General features: G+C 36.0%; 1 long non-coding RNA gene across 1 annotated transcript in view; it reads right to left on the reverse strand.

The window, feature by feature from the left end:
* LOC116528400 overlaps window positions 1-21,565 on the reverse strand; it is a 717,144-nt gene that overhangs the window by 45,516 nt on the left and 650,063 nt on the right. The window lies entirely within an intron of this gene.

The following is a 21,565-nucleotide window of genomic DNA, read 5'->3' on the forward strand; positions in this document are numbered from 1 at the left end:
TGGAGCCATAAAACACGATGTGTTTGTGTCCTTTGTAGGGACAAGGATGAATCTGGAAACCATCATTCTCAGCAAACTGACACAAGAACAGAAAGTCAAACACCACATGTTCTCACTCATAGGCAGGTGTTGAACAATGAGAACACATGGATACAGGGAGGGGGGCATCACATATTGGGGTCTGCAGTGGAGGGTCTAGGAGAGGGACAGCAGTGGGTGGGGAGGTTGAGGAGGGTTAACATGGGAGAAATGCCAGATATAAGTGATGGGGTATGGAGGCAGCAAACCACCTTGCCATGTATGCACCTATGCAACAATCCTGTATGATCTGCATATGTACCCCAAAACCTAAAGTACAATTAAAAGGAAGGTGAGGAGGGATAACATGGGGGAAAATGTCAGGTGTAGGTGATGGAGGGATGGAGGCAGCAAACAACCTTACCATGAATGTACCTATGCAACAATCTTGCATGATCTGCACATGTACCCCAGAACCTAAAGTACAATAAAAAAAAATGTTCCAATGTCTTTAGGTTTAACTTAGGTACAGATTTGTAATTATTATTTTTAAAATATATATACTTACAGATATACATTTTCTTCTAAGCATTGGTTTCACTGCATCCTATAAGTTTTATTATATTGTGTTTCTATTTTATCTTAAAATGTGATTCAATTTTCCTTGTAAATTCCCTTTGGCCCATTTATTATTAAGAGTGTGCTATTTAATACCCAAATATTTGTAAATTTTCCCATTTTCTTTCTGTTATTTTTTATTTAGTACAATTTTGGTCAGAGAAACTGTGTGTGATTTCAATTATTTTAAACTTATTGAGACTAGTTTTATGGCCTAAAATGTGATCCTTGAGTATGTTTCATTTGCACTGGAAAAAAAAATGCATATAGTGCTGTATTAGGTAGGTTATTCTATGGATATCTCTTTGATCTAGATCTAGTTGGTTTATGTTGTTGGTCAAATCTTATATTTCTTTGTTGACCTTTCTACTTGTTCCATCTACTGTTGAACGTGAACACAGAATCCTGCAGATATGGTTGTATTAGCTATCTCTGCCTTTTATTTTGTCCGTTTTTTTCTTCACATATTTTGGTGTCTTGCTATTGGGTGAATATGTGTTTGTAATTGTTAAATCTTCCTGATGGAGTGCTCCTCTTAGAGAGTTTCCATCTCTTTTTCTGGTAATTTTTAAAAATTTGTTTTTAAAGTCTGCTATTAACATAGCCCCTCTAGCACACTTGTGGTTGCAATCATTTCCATTCTAATATTTACTACCTATTTGAATCTTTGAGTCTAACGTCTGTCTCATATAGGCAATATAAGGTAGGATTTTAAGTCTAGCAATGACTGCTTTTTGATTATTGTTTCATGTATTTACCTGCAATATCATTGTTTATATAGAGTCATGTCTTCCATTTTATTTGTGTTTTCTGTATGCCTTTTTTTTTTTTTTTTTTTTGGTCTTATGTTCTTTTTTGCTTCTTTAATTCTTATTAAGTAAATATTTTCTGATGCAATATTTCAATTAAACAAAATGTTGACCTTTTAAATTTTCTTAATGTTCAATCTAGAGCTCAAAATATACATCTTATTTTAATCTGCTTCACCTCCACACACAATTTAACTCCAGTGAGATACAGAAACATTACACTATATAGCTCTATTCACTTCCTACCCCTTTTTTTGTGCTATAATTTTTATACATATTACATTGTACAATGATTATTTTAGTTCAAATCTGTTATTGAGATTCCCTAGAGAACATTTTGTTTCAATGTCTGTTCTTTTCAATTCCAGGATTTCTCTTTTGTCTTTCTTATATTAATTTTTATCTCTCTATTGATATTTTCTATTTTATCAGGCATGGCCATCTTACTATACTGTATGCTGTTAAATATTTATTTTATTTCTTTGAACACATTTAGAACAAATACTTTGAAGATGTGTCTGCTAACCCAGCATCTGCCTTTTTTGTCATTGTTTTGTTTTCATTGTTTTTAACCTGTGCATGACTGTACTTTATTACCTCTTTGTAGACCTTGAAACTAAAAAAACAAAAATAAGAACAACAAAAAAAAAACAGAGTTTTAACAAATAATATATTTTAGCAAATCTGCATGCTGATTTCCTGCTCTATACTGGAGCTTATATTTCTATATTCCTGTTTATAATTTTTACTAACTTATTTGACTACTTTATTGAAGTCTATTTCCTCCATATTGTACAACATCTAATATTGATCCTCAAACGATTCAGCCTTGAAAGTGTGCACATTCATTCTATGATGCAGTAAGTCAGGCTCTCTTTAACTGTCTCTTTCAACAATTTCTCTGGTAAACTATGTGACATTCCAGGTATCACACCCATTTGTTACCGTCTACTAAGTCCTGTCTGATTGCACTACTATTTTTGACAATACTGTAGGGCTGAAATATCTCCACAATATAGTCCAATCAGAATAGGGCCGATTTTCAAGAATCAAAGGCAAATGTTTATGAATTATTCTGACTGTGCTCTTAGGTATACACTTTCCTAAATTTCATTCTAAGTAAATTCTGCTTCCTTGGGAAGACATATGATGCTCTCCATTTGACTCTCTTTTTCTCCTCTTGGGTCAAACCTTTGTGTTTTTGCTTAGGAACCACAGATATACTTTGCCATTCTGAGGGAGTTATGGGTTGTGGCAACAATGCCACAGATTTGCATTATTTCTATCAGGATTTAGATTTTATTAAATAATATTTATTTAATTTGTGGAATATCCTTTGGACAATATTCAGAGGCTTCAAATTGTTTTCTTGTTTGTAAATAATTTTCATGAGTTATGGTTATTTTTTTTCACATCACCACTCCATAAATCAGTTCTCAAATAATTTTAATAACATATTTTAAACATTCTTTATGTAACGTAATGCTTTGCATAAGCATGTTAAATGTAGTAGCTATGCCGTAGTTGTATTTTTCATACCTGGAATGACTTACTGCAGCCACACATCTGCACATATTAAAATCTCAGTATGTGATTCTTGGGTTAAATATCTAGCATGAAATCAAAGGCTTATCTTTGAAACTTCTTGGTTTCTTATGGAGTGGCTGAGCCTGAAAACAAGCTTTCTAATTATTGCCAAAATTATTTTCACTGTCATTAAACAGAATGTTCGAGAACAAGTGAAGAATACATAAGCCAAATAAAGATGCTGCTTCTATTACTGTCATCATAAAATGCCCAATGGAAACTTTACTCTGTGCTAGGTCAGAGATTAAATATTGCTATACTCACTCTATGGCAATGCATAATATGGTGTCTTATTTATTAGAATGAGTTAAATTGACTAAGTCACTGATGAGGGTAAAACAAAGCTCCTGAGGGAGAATACTGTTGAATTTATTCCATGACTGTCAGGTACTCTATTACTATCTTACTGCTGGTGTAAGAAATCACCAATTTATTTGTCTTAAAGCATCATTTACTTATTCTAATAATTCTGAATGTGATAAGTCAAACACTAAACTCCTTGGGCTCAAGTTTTCTGCAGGAAAGCTATGTTTCTCCCTAGACACTCTAGGGGAGATTGGGTTTCATTGCCAATCCCAATGTTTGCAAACCACCCATATTCCTTGTCTCTTGGAATTCATCCTCAAAGCCTATGACAGGTCAAATCCTTCACACACTACGTCATTCTAACATGCTCTTCTACTTTTTTCTTCCACTCTTAAGGCATTTGTGATTACTGAACCCACCTGGATAATTTAAGACAACTTTTTGTGCCTATAAAAATAATTTTTAACTTCCTCAGGGAAGTTATTTTACTCATTGAAAGCCACTAAGTTCGCTTGTTACTGTTTGCACTTGGCTTAGGATTTTCCCTACCCTTGTAATTTTATTTCATTTTATTGGATATATAAAGCACGAACATGCAATTAAAGGTCAAAATTGTATAGAAAGGTATACTCAGAGAAACATCATTTCCTCCCCTTCCCTGCAACCCCACCCTCTTATCTCCATCCCTAATTATTAACCAATTTCATTCATTTTTGTATCATCCATTGTCTGTTTCTTTTACAAAATTATGCAGATATGTGTACATTTTCTTGCTTTCTGTTCTTTCTCTCACAAAAGATAGCATAAGGCATATGGTTCTTTTTTCCACTTTAAAATAAATTCTGGAAACTTCTCCCTTTACAAAAAAATAAAATAAATAAAATAAAATTAGGAAGTGGGAACTATTTTTATATCCATTTAACCCATGGTAAAATTGTGGCTTAGAATAGTTAGTGGTTTGCAGCTTGCCCCTGGTATGGTAAAACTTGAAAACATACACTTTTTATGAAATGAAGAATCAGACATCAAGTGTTACTAGGAAAACTGCAAGCCTACAACTATGGGGTACATTAAAGAGCATTGTAATAGGCATAATGTATTTGATATATAAAACCAAGATATATTTTATTTCTTACAAATCTTATTTCTCTGTGACTTAATATCCTTTGTATCAATGTCATCCATAATTTCGGGGACAGAATGAGTACATCTTAGAATAAAGTGGTGATTCCTCAGGTTAAAATTCAAATCAGACTTTTTGATCTTGAAAAAGAGCACGACCTTAAGAACCAGGTGTTTCTGAGAGTAAAATAATTTTTCTAAATTCCAAAGAGATTTCCTTGGCTAGTAAAAAAAGAAAGCATGGCATTCTGAGTCGAGATCTCGTAAAGAGAGGATAAAAGATATGAGTTTGGGTCCTTTGTAGGGACATGGATGAACCTGGAAACCATCATTCTCAGCAAACTGACAGAAGAGCAGAAGATCAAACACCGCATGTTCTCACTCATAGGCGGGTGTTGAACAATGAGAACACATGGACACAGGGAGGGGAGCACTACATACTGGGGTCAGTTGGGGGAAATAGAGGACGGACGGTGGGGGGTGGGGAGCAGGGGAGAGATAGCAAGGGGAGAAATGCCAGATGTAGGTGATGGGGAGGAAGGCAGCAAATCACACTGCCACATGTGTACCTATGCAACAATTTTGCATGTTCTTCACATGTACCCCAAAACCTAAAATGCAATAAATGGGGGAAAAAAAAACACATTGCCATGTATGTACCTATGCAACAACCCTGCATGATCTGAACATGTACCCCAGAATCTAAAGTACAATAAAATATATACTTAAAAAAAAAAAAAAAAGATATGGTGTAAAGGGAGTTTCTATCCCACAGCAAGAAATAAAGCCTTTCTGAACAGTAGATAATTTAGTTCAAGAATAAAGATTCAGAGGATATAAGGCCTGGGTTAAAATTCTGTCTATATTTCTAAGAACACAGGCATTGTCCATTTAGGCCAAGACCCAAAGTATAAACCAAAAGGAATAAAATCCCACATAAGTGAAGTGGGTGACTGATAACAAAACATTTGAAACTGATTTTCTAGAATTCCTCATGAATAAATTGGGTAATTAGGGAAAAGTAAAAATGTGGTAGCATGTGTTTAGGTTGAGAAAGGGCTTGATAAAATGTAGCTCTATTTCCCCACAGCCTGAATCTGACACTGACATAAATGTATGTTTTCCTATGTGCCTTGTGGTATGCAAAAGATTTCTGTGAATTACAAGTCAGCAGACTGTCTAATGATTTTCTGTACTGAGATGTAAGATGATAGCAATCCTATAGTGAATCTAAATTAAAAAGATGAGATGTGGCATGGTGGAGCATCGCAGGATTGGCAGTGTTGGATAAAGGCCAGTCAGAGAAGCTGTCCAGCTCTTAGGGACTAATAATCGAGGATTATCTAGACAGTGAATGCACAGATCAAACCAGCAATGTTTTCAGCAGCCAACCCACTAAATAGACTGTTGACTAAAGACAAATCCATTTATCAATCAGAGGTCAGCAGAAGACAGAAGAAGCATTTAAAAATTATTGTTTACCCCTCTCATGTTGTTATATGAGATTATGGAGTGGTTTTATACTATCAGGTAAGTATGAAATTTTATTGAGATAGTATATGTGAGACTAAGGTGTATGTATATGTTGGGGAAAATATAAAGAATAGTAGGCTAGAGTAAGTGGACAAATCTTAAAAGCCTAATTACATAGCTAAATGAAATTTTGTTTACCTCAAAAAGATAATGTTGAACTAGAAAAGACTGAGGAACTTAAATGGACAAAGTTTTTCTTTCAATTTGTTTTTATTTGTTTTTACACCGTAAGCAGGCCTGAAAGAAATAGATAAGATCAGTCATGAAAAACTGAAGAGATTACCTTTTTCATATCTGTGTCATTGTGTGTAAAGGTTGACTTCTATTACGGAAAACATAATCTTTCTAATATATTGCGCATCAGTGGAATTTTTCTTTTCAATTTTATTGCAGCATCAAGTTTTATTATTTTTAAAGATATATATACAGATAATAAATTCCTTCTGATATTTCACAATATCAGAAGGTATTTCAAAAGGACATATTTCAAAATGAAGTATTTCAAAAGGGAGAAAGGGACTGAATCATTATCCAAGCAACAAAACTTGTTATCAAGCCAATGAAAGGGGCTGTCTTCTCATTGTTCTTAGAAACTTAAGAGATAGATGAAGATAGATGGATGAATGGATGAATGGATGGATAGACAAAGACAGACAGATTAGATAGATAGATAGATAGATAGATAGATAGATAGATAGGGATAAAAACAAGACAGGTGACTGGACAAGGTCTTTTCAACTTTTTTTTTTTTTGATGTTATGTTTCAGTTTGTCATTTGCCTGAGAAATCAGTATGAGAAATTTGTACTGATCCCTATTTGAAGACTATATAAATATACAATTTTAATGGTAAATATTCATAAATTGGAACTATGGTACTAAACAGAAATTTGTTATTATGTTGCCAGTAATTGATTCCTTCAGCCTACTCTAAATACTAACTGTTCTACAATGGCCATCCAAGCAGCCATTGGAGTTTAAATGGCTGGATGCACTTTTATTCATTCATTCTTTAGGGCTCAACCTTATCTCATCCAGAGGCACTGCATTGCATTCTCATAGAAGAAACTAAAAATGTCAGCAAGCATTGGAATCTGTTGATTTATTTTAAAGACTGGTTGAGTCTATAGTCTCAAAAGTGCTGCACTTTTATTGTTACAAAATTTGTTGTAATGTGTGGCACCTGCCTTTTAAATAAATATTGTGTGTTTCCATTTCTTCAATTCATGTATTAGTCAAACATACTGAATTGACAATAGAATGCCAGTTAATTTACCCTGAGAAATATATTAGCCATATTTCCTTTACTTGCTCATTATCTCTCAGGAAAAACTATAGAGGAAACCAATGATATTATTTGGAATATTTTGGTCAGTTTTGAATGACACTAAGGTGAATTTTTTGTATAATTTTAATGACCAAAGACTTCATAGATAATGAAAGATGAATTCCAAAAACTATGATATGAGTGGTATATAGATGATAGACATCATAGCCCAGGCTATAGGTTCTCTTCCTCTTGATGACACTGGTTATTCACTTTCAAGTTTTACTTCTCTTGCTGTTGTATTAATATTTTATCATCTGGTCATTTGCCTTAGTTCAAACAATGATCTTAAAGTAGGAGTCTCCACACTCCTTAACTGTGCGCCTTGGGTTAACACTGTCCCTTGGGTTAACACAGTGTTAACCTGAGGAGCACAGCGAAGAAAAGAACAGGGAAAGAACAACACCCTAACATTAAAAATCTACATTTGTTACACAAAACCATACACAATGTCTAAATAATGCTGACTGCTGGTCCATTTAGAAACACAGCTGTGACCATCCATTTGGAATCACCCCAGCGCCTAATAATTTAAACTTATAGTTTACAAAATATAGCCTAAATACAAAATGATCCTTATATTTTTTGAAATACATTTGAAAAGTCGGTGCAATGTACTTTTAAATCATGACTTTTCTCTAGTAAGTTTAAGCACGTTACAAGGTGATTTTATTACCTGATGGGGCAGTTGCATTAGATGGATTATTTAAGCTGGTGTTAGGAATTTGTTAATTGATAATCAGATATAATTTCAACTTCCTTGTGCTCCTCTACTAAAATCTGATGTAAATACATAATTCAATTCACAAAATATTGAATAAAACACAATATTTGAGCACTTCATCTGCTGTGTATAATAAGGTACATCTGTATTAGCAATGCTCTATTCAGTTACCACCAAGCTCTCTTCTAAAACCCAAATAAAGAAAATGTTAATTTAAGACTGTATTGCCTTTTCCTTGTAGCCTGAGTAATTTAAAATGCATTACTATAGGTCTTATGTTTATTTGTCAATTAATTGCAAAATTGAACAGCTACTATGTATAAGACACCATATTGGGCAATAGAAAAATAATAAAATGTAATAAGGTGTAACGCTAGTTAATATTGCTAGAGTACTTACCATAACTCAGCATTGTGCTACTAAGATCTTTGCATGGCTTAGCTCATTTGGTTCCTTTAGAAGACTAGAAATTTTGTCTCAGTGTTACTAGTCATTATCAAAGAAGTAAAATGACAATATAGATAGTTTTAAATATAATGTGAGCTTACATCCTTGTTTTTGCAGATTTGTATATTTGGTTTATGCCTGTTCTTCCTATGTAAGTAATAGAACACCCTTTGCCTTTCAAGACTGTCTCTTGAATGATATACACGTATTATATCATGATCCTCTTTAAATAATTTGCCCAAGGTCATACAGCTAGTTACTGGAAGAACTATCATTCCTTAAACACAGATTTTCTGAAGCCAAAGCCTAAATTATACCATCTACCACAGTTAAGAAATATCATTTAGTTTAATGTGTCTGTGTGTGTATGTGTGTGCACGTGTTTGTATGTGTTTGTATTTTAATGGAACATCTTTCAAAGCCAACATATTCAAATGAAACTAATCAGCTTTCTTTCTAAAGTTGCTCCATCTTCCTATGTTCATTATCTTGAATGGCATGAATTATTTATGCTAGGAACATGAGTGTCATCCCAGAATACAATCTTGTCTTTGTTGATATTAACCAATGTCACTAAATTCTATCAATTTATTTCCCTTAAATATTTTCTTAAATCTTTCTTTTATTCGGCAGCACAAAAATTCTTCCTTAAGTCAAGTATTGGGTAGAATGAATGTGAGAAATTCCCATTCAGTTGGTTCTTCCAATTCGATCTTCCTTCCCAGAAATTCTTACTGTTTTGTGTTTATTCTTCGTAGACTATTTGTATATATTGATATTTGTGCAACCCAGATGTAGCATATGCAAGAGATTTGTAGTTCCAATTTGAGTCTGACACAGAACCAGGAGGACCAGTGTTATAAGAGGTTTAAGTTCCAGTTTGAAAGCCTTCAGGCTTGAGACACAAAAAGAGCCATTATTTCTGTTTGAGTGCAAAGGCTGGAGGAGACCAATGCCCTACTCAGACAAGAGGAGTTTCCCCTTAGCTTTTTGGTTCTATTCAGGTCATCAAATAGTTGGATGAGACTCACCCACATTAGAGCGGTCAATCTTCTTTATCAATGTGATGGTTAATTTTTTGTGTAACTTGACAGAGCTAACGAACATCCAAGATAGTGAATGAGACATATTTCTGAGTGTCTATTAAGGAGCTTCTGGAAGAGATTAGCACTTATATCAATAGACTGAGTAAGCAGGAGCTTCCTCACCAATGCAGATGAGCAGTATTCAATCTGTTGAGGATCCCAAAAAAGTAGAAAAAACAAAGCAGAAGAAGAGATTAAAAAGTTACTTTTTCTACTAGAGCTGGGACATTCAACATGTCCTAACAAGTTTATGGGACTTCTCAGGCTCCATAATCAACTAAGCCAATTCCTCATAACAACTTTTAAAATTATCTCTCTGTATATCATATTGGTTATGTTTATCTGGAGAACCTTAACTGGCACACTTAGTTCACTAGTTAAAATGTCAATCTCATCCAGAAACACCCTCACAGATATATCTGGAATAATTCTTGGCTAAATATCCAAGCACCTCATTGCCCAATCAAGTTGTTACATAATCAACACAGTATATGTTAGTCATGGTCTCTTTTTCAAGGTTCCACACCTAAAACATTCACATGTGCACATACTGTACATATGGACATTAGTAAATAACAGAGAATCTAGTGATGATTTTATAAGAGGCATGGAGGAAAGCATTTATAATAATGTCAATTACCAAAATATTATGTGTCTGACTTCATCTAAAATGCATAAATTTTTCCCCCTACGTTTATATATTAGTCCATTTTCACATTGCTATAAAGAACTGCCTGAGACTTGGTAATTTTTAAGGGAAAAAGGTTAATTGATAAACAGCTCAGTGTGGGTGGAGAGGCCTCAGGAAACTTACAATTATGGTAGAAGTCAAAGGGGAAACAAGTCATCATCTTCATAAGACAGCAAGGAGGAGGATTAACACAAGAGGAACTTCCAAACAGTTAGAAAACTGTTAGATGTCATGAGAACTTACTCACTATCATGAGAACAGCATGGGAGAAACCACCCCAAAGGTTCAATTATCTCTACCTGGTCTCTCCCTTGACATTTTGGTACTATTCAGATAACAATTCAAGATGAGATTTTGGGTGCAGACACAGCCAAACCATATCATTTCACTTCTGGTGCCTCTCAAATATTATATCCTCACAATTTAAAACACAATCATGCCTTTCCAACAGTCTCCCAAAGACTTAACTCATTCTAGCATTAACCCAAATGTCCAAATCCAAAGTCTCATCTGAGACAAGGCAAGCTCTTTCCATCTACGTACCTGTAAAAATAAAAGCAAGTTGGTTACTTCCTAGACATAAGGGGGGGCGGTGAGGGGCAGGCATTTGGTAAATACACCCATTCAAATGGGAGAAATTGGCCAAAACAAAGGGGATACAGGCCCCGTGCATGCCTGAAATCCACGAGGGCAGTCAAATATTAAAGCTCCAAAAGAATCTCCTTTGACTCCATGTCTTACATCTAGATCACACTGAAGCAGAAGAGGGGCTCCCACAGCCTCAGGCAGCTCTGTCTGCCTTGGCTTTGCAGGGTACATCTGTCCCTCCCCGCCAGCTGTTTTCATAGGCTGGCATTGAGTATGTGTGGCTTTTCCAGGTGTACAGTGCAAGCTATCAGTGGATCTACTATTCCGGGATCTGGAGGATGGTGGCCATCTTCTCACAGCTCCACTAGGCAGTGTCTCAGCGGGAACTCTGTGTGGGGGATCCAACACCCAATTTCCCTTGTGTAATGCTCTACCAGAGTTCTCCATGAGGGCCCCATCTCTGCAGCAAACTACTGCCTGGACATCCAGGTGTTTCTATACATCCTCTGAAATCTAGGAAGAGGTTCCCAAACCTCAGTTGTTGACTACTTTGCACCCACAGTCCCAATGCCTTATGTAAGCTGCTGAGGCTTGGGGCTTGCACCCTCTGAAGAAACAGTCTAATCTATACGTTGGCCTCTTTTAGCCACAGCTGAGATGCTGGGCACCAAGTCCTGAGACTGGACAAAGAAGGCCTTGGATCAGCCTAGGAAACATTTTTTCCTCCTAGGCCTCTGGGCCTGCACTGGGAGGAACAGCACGAAAACTGAAATGCCCTGGAGACATTTTTCCCTTCATTATGGCTATTAACATTTGGCTTCTCATTAAAGCCAGCTTGATTTTTTCCTATGTGACATATATATATCACATAGTCAGGCTGCAAATTTTCCAAACATCTTGCTATGCTTCACTTTTAAATATAAATTCCACTTCCAAACCATCTATTTGTGAATGCACAAAACTGAATGCTTTTAGGAGCCCCCAAGTCACCTCTTGAATGTTTTGCTGCCTAGGAATTTCCTCCACCAAATATCCTAAATCATCTCTCAAGCTCAAAATTCCACAGATCTCCAGGACAGGTGCCAAATTCTGACAATCTGTTTGCTAAAGCATAAGTCACCTGTATTCCAGTTCCCAACAAATTCCTCATCTCTATCTGAGACCACCTCAGTCTTGACTTCATGGTCCATATCACTATAAGCATTTTGGTCAAAGTCATTCAACAAGTCTCCAGGATGTTCCAGACTTTCTCACATCTTCATGTCTTCTTCTGAGCCCTATAAACTGTTCCAACATTTGCCTATTACCCAGTTCCAAAGTTGCTTCTATATTTTTTGATATCTTTACAGCAGTATACCATTATCTAAGTACCAATTTACTGTATTAGTCCATTTTCACATTGCTGTAAGGAACTGCCTGAGACCAGCTAATTTATAAAGAAAAGAGATTTAATTGACTCATATATCAGCAATGGCTGGGAGCCTTCAGAAAATTTACAATCATGAGGGAAGTCAAAAGAGGAAGTAAGGCATCATCTTCACAAGGCAACAGGAAAAAGAATTGATATGGTTTGGCCCTGTGTCCCCACCCAAATCTTATTTCATAGCTCCCATAATTTCCATGTGTTGAAAGAGGGATCTGGTGGGAGATGATTGAATCATGGGGGCAGGTCTTTCCTGTACTTCTCTCCTGATAGTGAATGGGTCTCATGAGATCTGATGGTTTTAAAATCCTGTCTCTGTACAAGCACTCTCTTTGCCTGTTGCCATCCACATAAGATGTGACCTGCTCCTCCTTTCATTCTGCCATGATTGTGAGATCTCCCTGGCCATGTTGAACTGTAAGTCTCAAAAACCTCTTTCTTTTGTAAATTGCCCAGGCTTGGGAATATCTTTATCAGCAGCCTGAAAAGAAAGTAATACAAGAATGAACACAGGAGGAGCTACCAAACACTTATAAAACCATTAGATATCATGAGAACACACTATCATGAGAACAGCATGGGGTACCATCCCCATGATTAAGTTACCTCTACCTTGTGCCTCCCTTGATACACGAGGATTATGGAGATTATGAGAGTGCAGTACAAGATGAGATTTCGGGTGGGGACATAGCCAAACTATATCTGTTTATATTTGTATTCGATTTGGAAATTACTTTTGTATTAGTGTTTTTAAAAATTTAATTAATATAGCTTAATATTTAGAAAAGTCTTATATTTACAGGAAAATCAAACAGAAAATACAGTTTTGCAAATATTTCCTCACCTCCACTCCTACCAAATACAGTTTACCCTATTGTTAGTATACTGCATGGCTGTAGTACATTTGTTTAAATTGGTGAGCTAATATTGACTTATTAACCAAAATTTATATTTTACATTAGAGTTCACATTTTGTGTTGTATAGTCTATGGGTTTTGACAAATATAGAATGACATGTGTCCACCAGTGCAATATTACAGAGAACAGCTTCACTGCCTGAAAAATTACCCTGTGCTCCTATTCATTCTTCCCTCCTGCCTTCTAAGCCCCTATAAAACACTGACAGTTTTACAGCCTCCATAGCTTCATCTTTTCCAGGGTATCATGTAGTTGGGATCATACAGTATATGGCATTTTTAGATTGGCTTTTCTAATCAAATAATTGATACAAGAATTTGGTGCAAGAATCACAAACAGATGTTACATCTGTTAATTTTGGGGAACGGGAAATTTTTAAGGTGAAAGGTTTAAGCAGCAAAGGCTCCTTGCTAAGATCCACAGAAAAACTTACCTTTGAAATGAACACATTTTATAATCATTATCTTAAGCAAGCAATGAAAATTAATATCACTAATAGTGGAACAACTTGATACTCTCTTATGAGCTCATCAACCTGAATTATTAAGTGATCTATGAAATAATCTTGCAAACAGTTTAATCTGCATCTAACCTTGCCTTTATGTCCATCCAATTTAGAGGAAATTAAGGAATAGTATGGAAGACACCAAGAAGAAATAATCAGACAAATAATAAATATTCTGTAAAAAAAAAAAAAAACTGTCCAAGTTTTTTGTAAAAAAGTCATGAAAAAATAAAGTGAAGTGATTGCTTTAGACCAAAAGAAACTAAAGAACAAACAACAGCATATCAACTTGTTGATTCTCATTCTGATATGTATCTGGCCGGGCCAATAGGTAAGGCAATGATGTTTAGAGACAGTGCATACAGAAAGGCTGGGAAGGATCAGAGGAGTGGTAATAGCCTTTTTGTCTTTGAAAATTTGTTGTTTGCTTCCCTTGACTCAAATTTGAAGCATCCAGTCTTATGACCTTTATTTTTATTTTATTCTACTTCACCTGGAAAATGCTGTATTCTTATATTGGATTGATTACTTGAATATGAATGACTTTCTAGTCTGTATTTTTATATCAAACCTCTCACCTTAACATCATTAGATTCTAGTATCTCTGTCAGTGACTAGTTAGGGAAACTTTGCCCAATAATTTAAGCTGTGCCTTAGCCTGATTATACATAATACAGAAATGAAAACACCAGGCTGACTTACCTCAAGAGTCTATTCTAATTAAGAAGGAAATATATAAAAAGTTCTAAAGCTGTGAAATAATGTGCTTATGATCATTTACTTAGGTATATGGATATATAAATTTCCTTTATTGAGGTGGACAGTATTTCACAAAGGCACCTGTAGGCACACTACCTCCATAGAGAGCTAATAAGAAAAATTAATACTCTTGAATTTTCTACTCATGCTATTTTCTTGAGTTCCCTTATGATTTATGGGTCTGATTTCAGTCAATATGTATATAACCAAAAGAGATTAAGTATCACCCAGTCCTTGTTTTCCATAACTAATTTAATCAATTTTAAAATGTCTTTTCTCAACCCACTATTAAGGCCAAAAAGCTTCATTTACAAAAACAACTATATGGTTGAAATTTGTACATATAGTAGAAATATATAACTGAGTTTTTTTTTTAAATAGCTGTTGTTCCTTTCAAAGAAATTTAGTTATCATAAAAATTTAAATGGTACATTGAGCCAATTTTCCTAGTCATGCACAAAAAGATACTAATGTATCTACAAGTCTACAATGTAGGTTGGCATATTTTAGAATAACAGATTCTGATAACAGATCAGAGAACATCTCTAACACGTAGGCACACACGCTGCAGGCCAAACACAAGGAAATTTAAAACAGACCTGATTCTGATGGTATGTTTGTACTTAAATCAATGCAAAGGCAGTAACAATAAGAATTTAATAAGAGTGTTTAGAACATTGCACCAAAATATATATCAAACTGACGGCGTGGCTGCCTGTCTGCAGCAGCCACTGCAATGATGTCAGCTGCAAGCCAAGGACAGCCTGAGGCCTGGGGGCTGGGCTGCCAGTTCTAGGGTGAGAACTTACGGAGCTTTGTCCATGTCCATCCATGACTGCCCATGGATTAATCAACATGTAATTCCTCCCTTCTGGGCCCCCAGAAAATGCCAGCCAACCTCAGACATTCTTCAGGGCAACCTGCCTGCTAATAGGAGCTACCCACTTCAGATATCCTCTGCAATCTCCCTGACAACTGTCTGCAGTTGGAAGCTACCCATTTTTGGTCTCCTCTATAAACACTTTGGGATGACCTGTCTACAGAAAGGAGCTAATCGCTTTGGGTCTCCTCTACTCTCACTGGGACAACCTGCCTGTAGATAAGACCCACTTTGGGCCTCCTCTACACTCTCTAGGATGACCTGTCTGCAGATAGGATCTACTCACTTAGACCTTCTCTACTGACATACTCATGACCTGCCGGCAGATAAGAGCTACTCACTTTGGTTCTCCTCTACACTCTTTGGGACGACTGGCCCATAGATAGGAGCTACCTACTTTCAGTCTCCTCTCTGCTGAGAGCTGTTCTGTCACTCATTAAAGCTCTTCTCCACTTCGCTTACCCTCCAGTTGTCCACATAACTTCATTCTTCCTAAATGCAGTACAAGAATTCAGGATTCACTGAATGGTGGGAGAACAAGAAACTGTAACACTTTCTTGGGCATGTTTTACATGCTCCTGGAGTGTAGGAGTGAAGAGTAGTGATCTTTCTGGGAGCCCAGAACTGGGTATTCTCTAAGATAGAGCTGCTCTAACACTATAGTTCTCCTGCCCTCTGCAGGCACTGGACAGCTTCCCCACGTGATGGGAAGCAGTGGCAGGGCTGGGTCAGCCCAGGAGCTGTGGGCCAGAGCCCGGTGGTGGGACTGAAAGAGCTGTAATATAAATGGGCTGAAACATACCTCCCCCACTTGCCACACTGCAGGCAACAAGAAGGAGCAAAGAGCTGGGGCCCTTCTGGGACCCCAGATGTTGGGGATCTCTGAACTAGGACTGTGACATTCTGTAATACCCTTTTTGGGGCTCTGTGGTTCCTGGCATCTACAAGCTCATGAGCACTAGTGTTCTTGTCTAGACACAGTTGCCGACGTGGAAGCTGTCTGCTGTACATCTGGTCCAGCTGTGGCCTCACACGGAGCTGGCATATGTGCTGGCTCCCGGAGCTGCCTGCCTTGCCACAGCAGCCAGGATGCTTGGTGCACAGTGGCTGGACCCTTTTCTTGCTCATGCACACACCTCTCACTGCTCCACTCCTGGCTCACCTTTAGCAGAAGTGGGATCCAAGATGGTACTGAGTTAAGCACAGCCTGCTGGGCCAAGTGGGTGGAACGAGCCCAGCAGGCATGAGAAATAATCAGGCAGAAGGCATCACAAACTACAAAGGCTTTTGGCTAGTGAAGCAACACCTGAAGGGTCCTGTGACAGAACTGAACTCTGTTTATGAATAATGCATACTTGAAAATCTGAGAAGATATGGGCTTGACTACTAAATTCCAGGTCAAGTACATCTAATTATGATGTTTACCTTAAGATAACACATCTAATTTCTCATGTCATAAATCTCTACGTAGAAGGTTGTTAAATACAAGAGGTATTTTTTTTTTAGTTGTTGTTTCTACAGTGATTATCAGGTGCTTCATAAAACAGTATTTTTCTGACATTTAAGGAAAATTTTTAGTCCCATTGCCCAGTAAATCAAACTAGTAATTCTCATCCCTTGTTTCTTTAGCTGCTACCATAATTCTATTCTTCATTTCCACTGGCTCTAGGTGGGAGACAATTCTTCCTGGAAAGTGTGACTGGCAAAAGGATAGAATGTCTGCTTAACTGACATAAAATAATGTTTCCTTTACTATTTTAATGGAAATAGATTGGGTTGAACCTCTTATTGCACATTCTCACTAAAATATTTGTATGTCTTATATCTCAGTAACATTTTTACCTCCCACATTATTCTTTTCCATTTTTTTCCTGTGGCAACCTTTTGTGTAAATTAACCAGTGTTCATGGGTTTTCCCTGAAACAATTCACTCGACTGAAGACATTAAGATGATAAGTTTGTTTCATCATGCAGCACAATACAAATGTAAAGGTGAATATTAGGTAACACTGTATTTAAAAATCATCTAGCTACCAGTTGAAGGTTATCACCATTCACCTCTTTGCAAGATCTTAACATGGTTATTTTGCTAGAACTCCCCTGTTCAACATAATTATCTTTCAGTTTTCCAATACAGGCCACTTTATCTCTGTATACTGTACTCTTTTAGATGTAATGCTTCATCAATGTGTTTACAAAATAAAATGCTCCCACACTTTTGCAGAAACTCCAGGATCTTGTTCTAGGTCCTGTTTCTCACCAAACAGAAAGGCAATCACTGTGACAAAAATTGCCAGGGAAGAAATCTTTATTTGGATGATACAGCTGAGACAATGGCGATGGGAGAGCAATCTCAAATCCATCTCCTGAAGAGGCTAAAACTAGGGAAGGAAGTTAACTATGTATTTGGAAGAAGGAATTAGGGAGAGGTAAGGAAAAGGAGTTGGCAACAGGAAGCAGGTGGTCAGTAAGGTCACCCTGACTAGTGAGGGGTCTGAGTCTCATTGTTCAGATATGGTTATCTGGTAAGTTTCATTTTCTTAGTACTATCTGGGAGCCCTGATGGTTGGTTTCCTAAGAAAGGAACTCAGATAAGATAAATGGAACTTTTTCAAGTTTTAAGACTGGCAGGGTCAATTTCTATGTTTATTCAAAAGAAACCATAAACATTAGTTCTATGGGGCTATTGGGCTAGTTTCAATACTAGGTCTAAACATTTGGTAGCACAGAAGAACTGCAAATATTTTGGAATGTTAAGTGTAGCTTTGATCCTAAGTCCCCAAACACTTAGAAAGTACTAGTGACTTTTATCAATTTTTGTATAATTATGCTCACTCTGCTATTTTAAGACCTATGCCAATTTTGTAGAAGGAAACCACATCAGCCTGGAAAAATATGGTTTTACAACGATCCCTCTGATCTCATGTGCTTATTACTAGAGCACATATTCTCAAAATTTTATAAAGGGTTTGGTCCCATTGTTTCCACAACAAGATCCAGATATGAAGACAATCTGTTCCCTTTCCATCTATCACACTGTGAATATTCAAAAACCTATAAGATCCTTAAAACATTTAGAAGAAAAAATTTTGGTAATATCATTGATAGAGTCTGCAAAGGAACTGTGGTAAGAAACCATTTCCTCTGGGTATTAAAATTACATTATTTTTCTAGAGAGGTCAAGTTCTGAAAGGCAATTAAAGTCTTTAATTACAATTCCCCTGAACCTCAAGGTGGGAAAATGTATAACAACCTCAGAGACCACTAAGAAGGTACTAATGAATGATAATGTATTCTCAGCAATCAGAAAGAGCAGCCAACTCTGAAACAATATGCTACAACTTCTGTAGCTTTTGCAAACACATAGGAAAGGTTTTGTTAATTTGTAGATAAAGAATACTTGAAAAGCCATTTTATTTGACAAGTTCTATTTTGCTAGAGGCCTGACACAAGAGAATATCAGCTATAATACACCTATTAAATATGTACATATAAATCTAACCATAATCATTATAAGTTCTGACCCATTCATAGGGAAGGAATGAAGTTACTGCTTTTTGAAAAAAATATAACATTTTGTAAGTAAGGTAGAAGGTGAGGTTGAAATTACCAACATGTATCTCACAGTGGTATGGTTCGTTTGTGGGCCCACCAAAATCTCAACTTGAGTTGTAGCTCCCATAATCCCCACATGTAATGGGAGGGAACTTCTTGGAAGTAATTGAATCATGGTTGTGGGTTTTTCCCATGCTATTCTCATGATAGTAAGTCTTATGAGATCTGATGGTTTTATAAGGGGCAGTTTCCCTGTACACACTCTTCTGTCTGCTTCCACGTAAGACGTCTTTTCTCCTCCTTCACCTTCCACCATGATTGTGAAGCCTCCCCAGCCATATGAAACTGTGAATCCGTTAAGCTTGTTTATAAATTAGCCAATATTAGAGGTTTCTTCAAAGCAGTATGAAAATGGACTAATACACATAGTATGGTTTTGTGAAACTTTGCCTCATATACATATATACACATATATAAGTAAATATATATGTATATATATGTGTAAATATATATGTGTATATATATGTGTGTATATATATACATATGTGCTTGTCTATATGTGCATTAGCTTGCTATGTCTTTGAGAAGCCAAATGAATCTGTTTTTTTCATAATGCAACCACATTTAAATTTGAAACATTTTCTCACTGGGGTAGTCCTGATTAAAAACAACCTTTTCTGTGAATCTAAAATAATTAATATGGATTCATATAGCTTAACTCTTCACATAATTTACTCATGAAAAACAATGCCAAAATTATTAATATCACATATACACCCACACACATATTAATATCACCTATACACCCACACACTAATATCACATATACACCCACACACTCATATATATTCACACATATATTACATAATTTATGATGCATGTCATATATTGTATACATATTATATATGTGTACATATGGCCTATAAATCACATTATATAATACATAATTATATAAGACTTTATATAATTTATGCATATTATATATTCATGTATTGTACATACATATATCATATATATTAGTATTTAATGGGACCAAGTAAAAGAGAAATATCAATCACTAATCATAAAGAATGTTCTATAGGAACATGGTCAACAGCATTCAAGTAACTACTTAGACATCTGTTTTGCTGAGTTGAGAATGTAGGCTAAGAACAGAAGATGGATTACTAAATATTTTTTTTTAATATTGTTTTAGGCACTGTAGGAAGAAAAGATAGCAAGGTAAAAAAAATTTTGGAAAGAATAAATAGTATTTATTTATTTTTATACCTTTTTTGAGTCATAATTGACACACAGTCATGCATTCCTTAAACTTTGGGATATATTCTGAGAAGTGTATGGTTAGGTGATTTTTTTTCATTTAATATCCTAGAATGTACTTACATAAACCTGGGATGGTATATCCTACTACACATCTAGGTTACATGTTGCTTCTGGGCGACCAACTTATACAGCATGTTACTCTACTGAATACTACAGGCAATTATAACAAAATGGTTAGTAATATGGTTTGACTGTGTACTCACCCAAATCTCATCCTGAACTGCAGCTCCCATAGTTCCCACATGTTGTGGGAGAGACCCAATGGGAGATCATTGCATCATGGGGGCAGTTTCCCCCATATTATTCTCATGGTAGTGAATAAGTCGCACAAGATCTGATGTTTTTATAAAAGGTTTCCCCTTTCACTTGGCTTTCATGCTGTCTCTGCTGCCATGAAAGATATACCTTTCACCTTCCACCATGATTGTGAGGCCTCCCCAGCCATGTGCAACTGTGAGTCCATTTAACAGCTTTTACTTTATAAAAGTAAAAGTATGTCTTGATCAGCAGCATGAAAATGAACTACTACAGTAAATAATTGTGTATCTAAACATAGAAAAGATCCAATAAAAATTCAGTATAAAAGATAACAAATTACACACCCATATAGGGCAATTACCATGAGTGCAGGTTGCAGGACTGGTGTTACTTTGGGTGAGTCAGTGAGTGGTGAGTAAATGTGAAGGCCTAGGAAATTACTATACTCAGCTGTAGACTTTATAAATAAAAATAAAAATTTAAAAATTACTCTAAAGTGTTACAGTGGCTTCAAAGTCACTAGGATATAGGAATTTTTAAGCTCCACTATAATATTATGGGACCAACTTCATATATGTGGTCTGTCACTGACTGAAACATTACGTTATGTATAACTGTGTATTAAATTGCACATATTGTAAAAGTATCACTGGGTAGGTGTTGAGATACATGCACACATGAACACATACATGAAACAATCACCACCATCAAGATAATTGAAGTAATCATCACCTCCAAAGTTTCCTTGTATTCCTTTGTAATTCCCCCCTCCCTTTCTTTTGTCAATGTAGAAATGTTGATTTTTTTAATAATCTAATATAAATAAAAGTATAAATTATGTATATCTTGGCTTCTTCCAGTTAACATAAGTATTGGGAGGTTAATTTACACGGTGGAGCAATATCTAGCTCATATGTTTTCCTTCTGAGTAGTATTCCATTGCATTTCTTTACCTGATGATAGATATTTGGGTTGTTTCCATTTTCTGGGTATTACGAATAAAACTGTTAGGAACCTTCCTAAACAAGCTATGTTAGTTTTACAGAGATACTGTAACAAAATACCACAGACTGGATGCCTTGCATAACAT

The sequence above is a fragment of the Sapajus apella genome, unplaced genomic scaffold (genome assembly GCF_009761245.1).
Source record: "Sapajus apella isolate SASKATOON/1434 unplaced genomic scaffold, GSC_monkey_1.0 scaffold58, whole genome shotgun sequence".
NCBI lineage: Eukaryota > Metazoa > Chordata > Mammalia > Primates > Cebidae > Sapajus > Sapajus apella.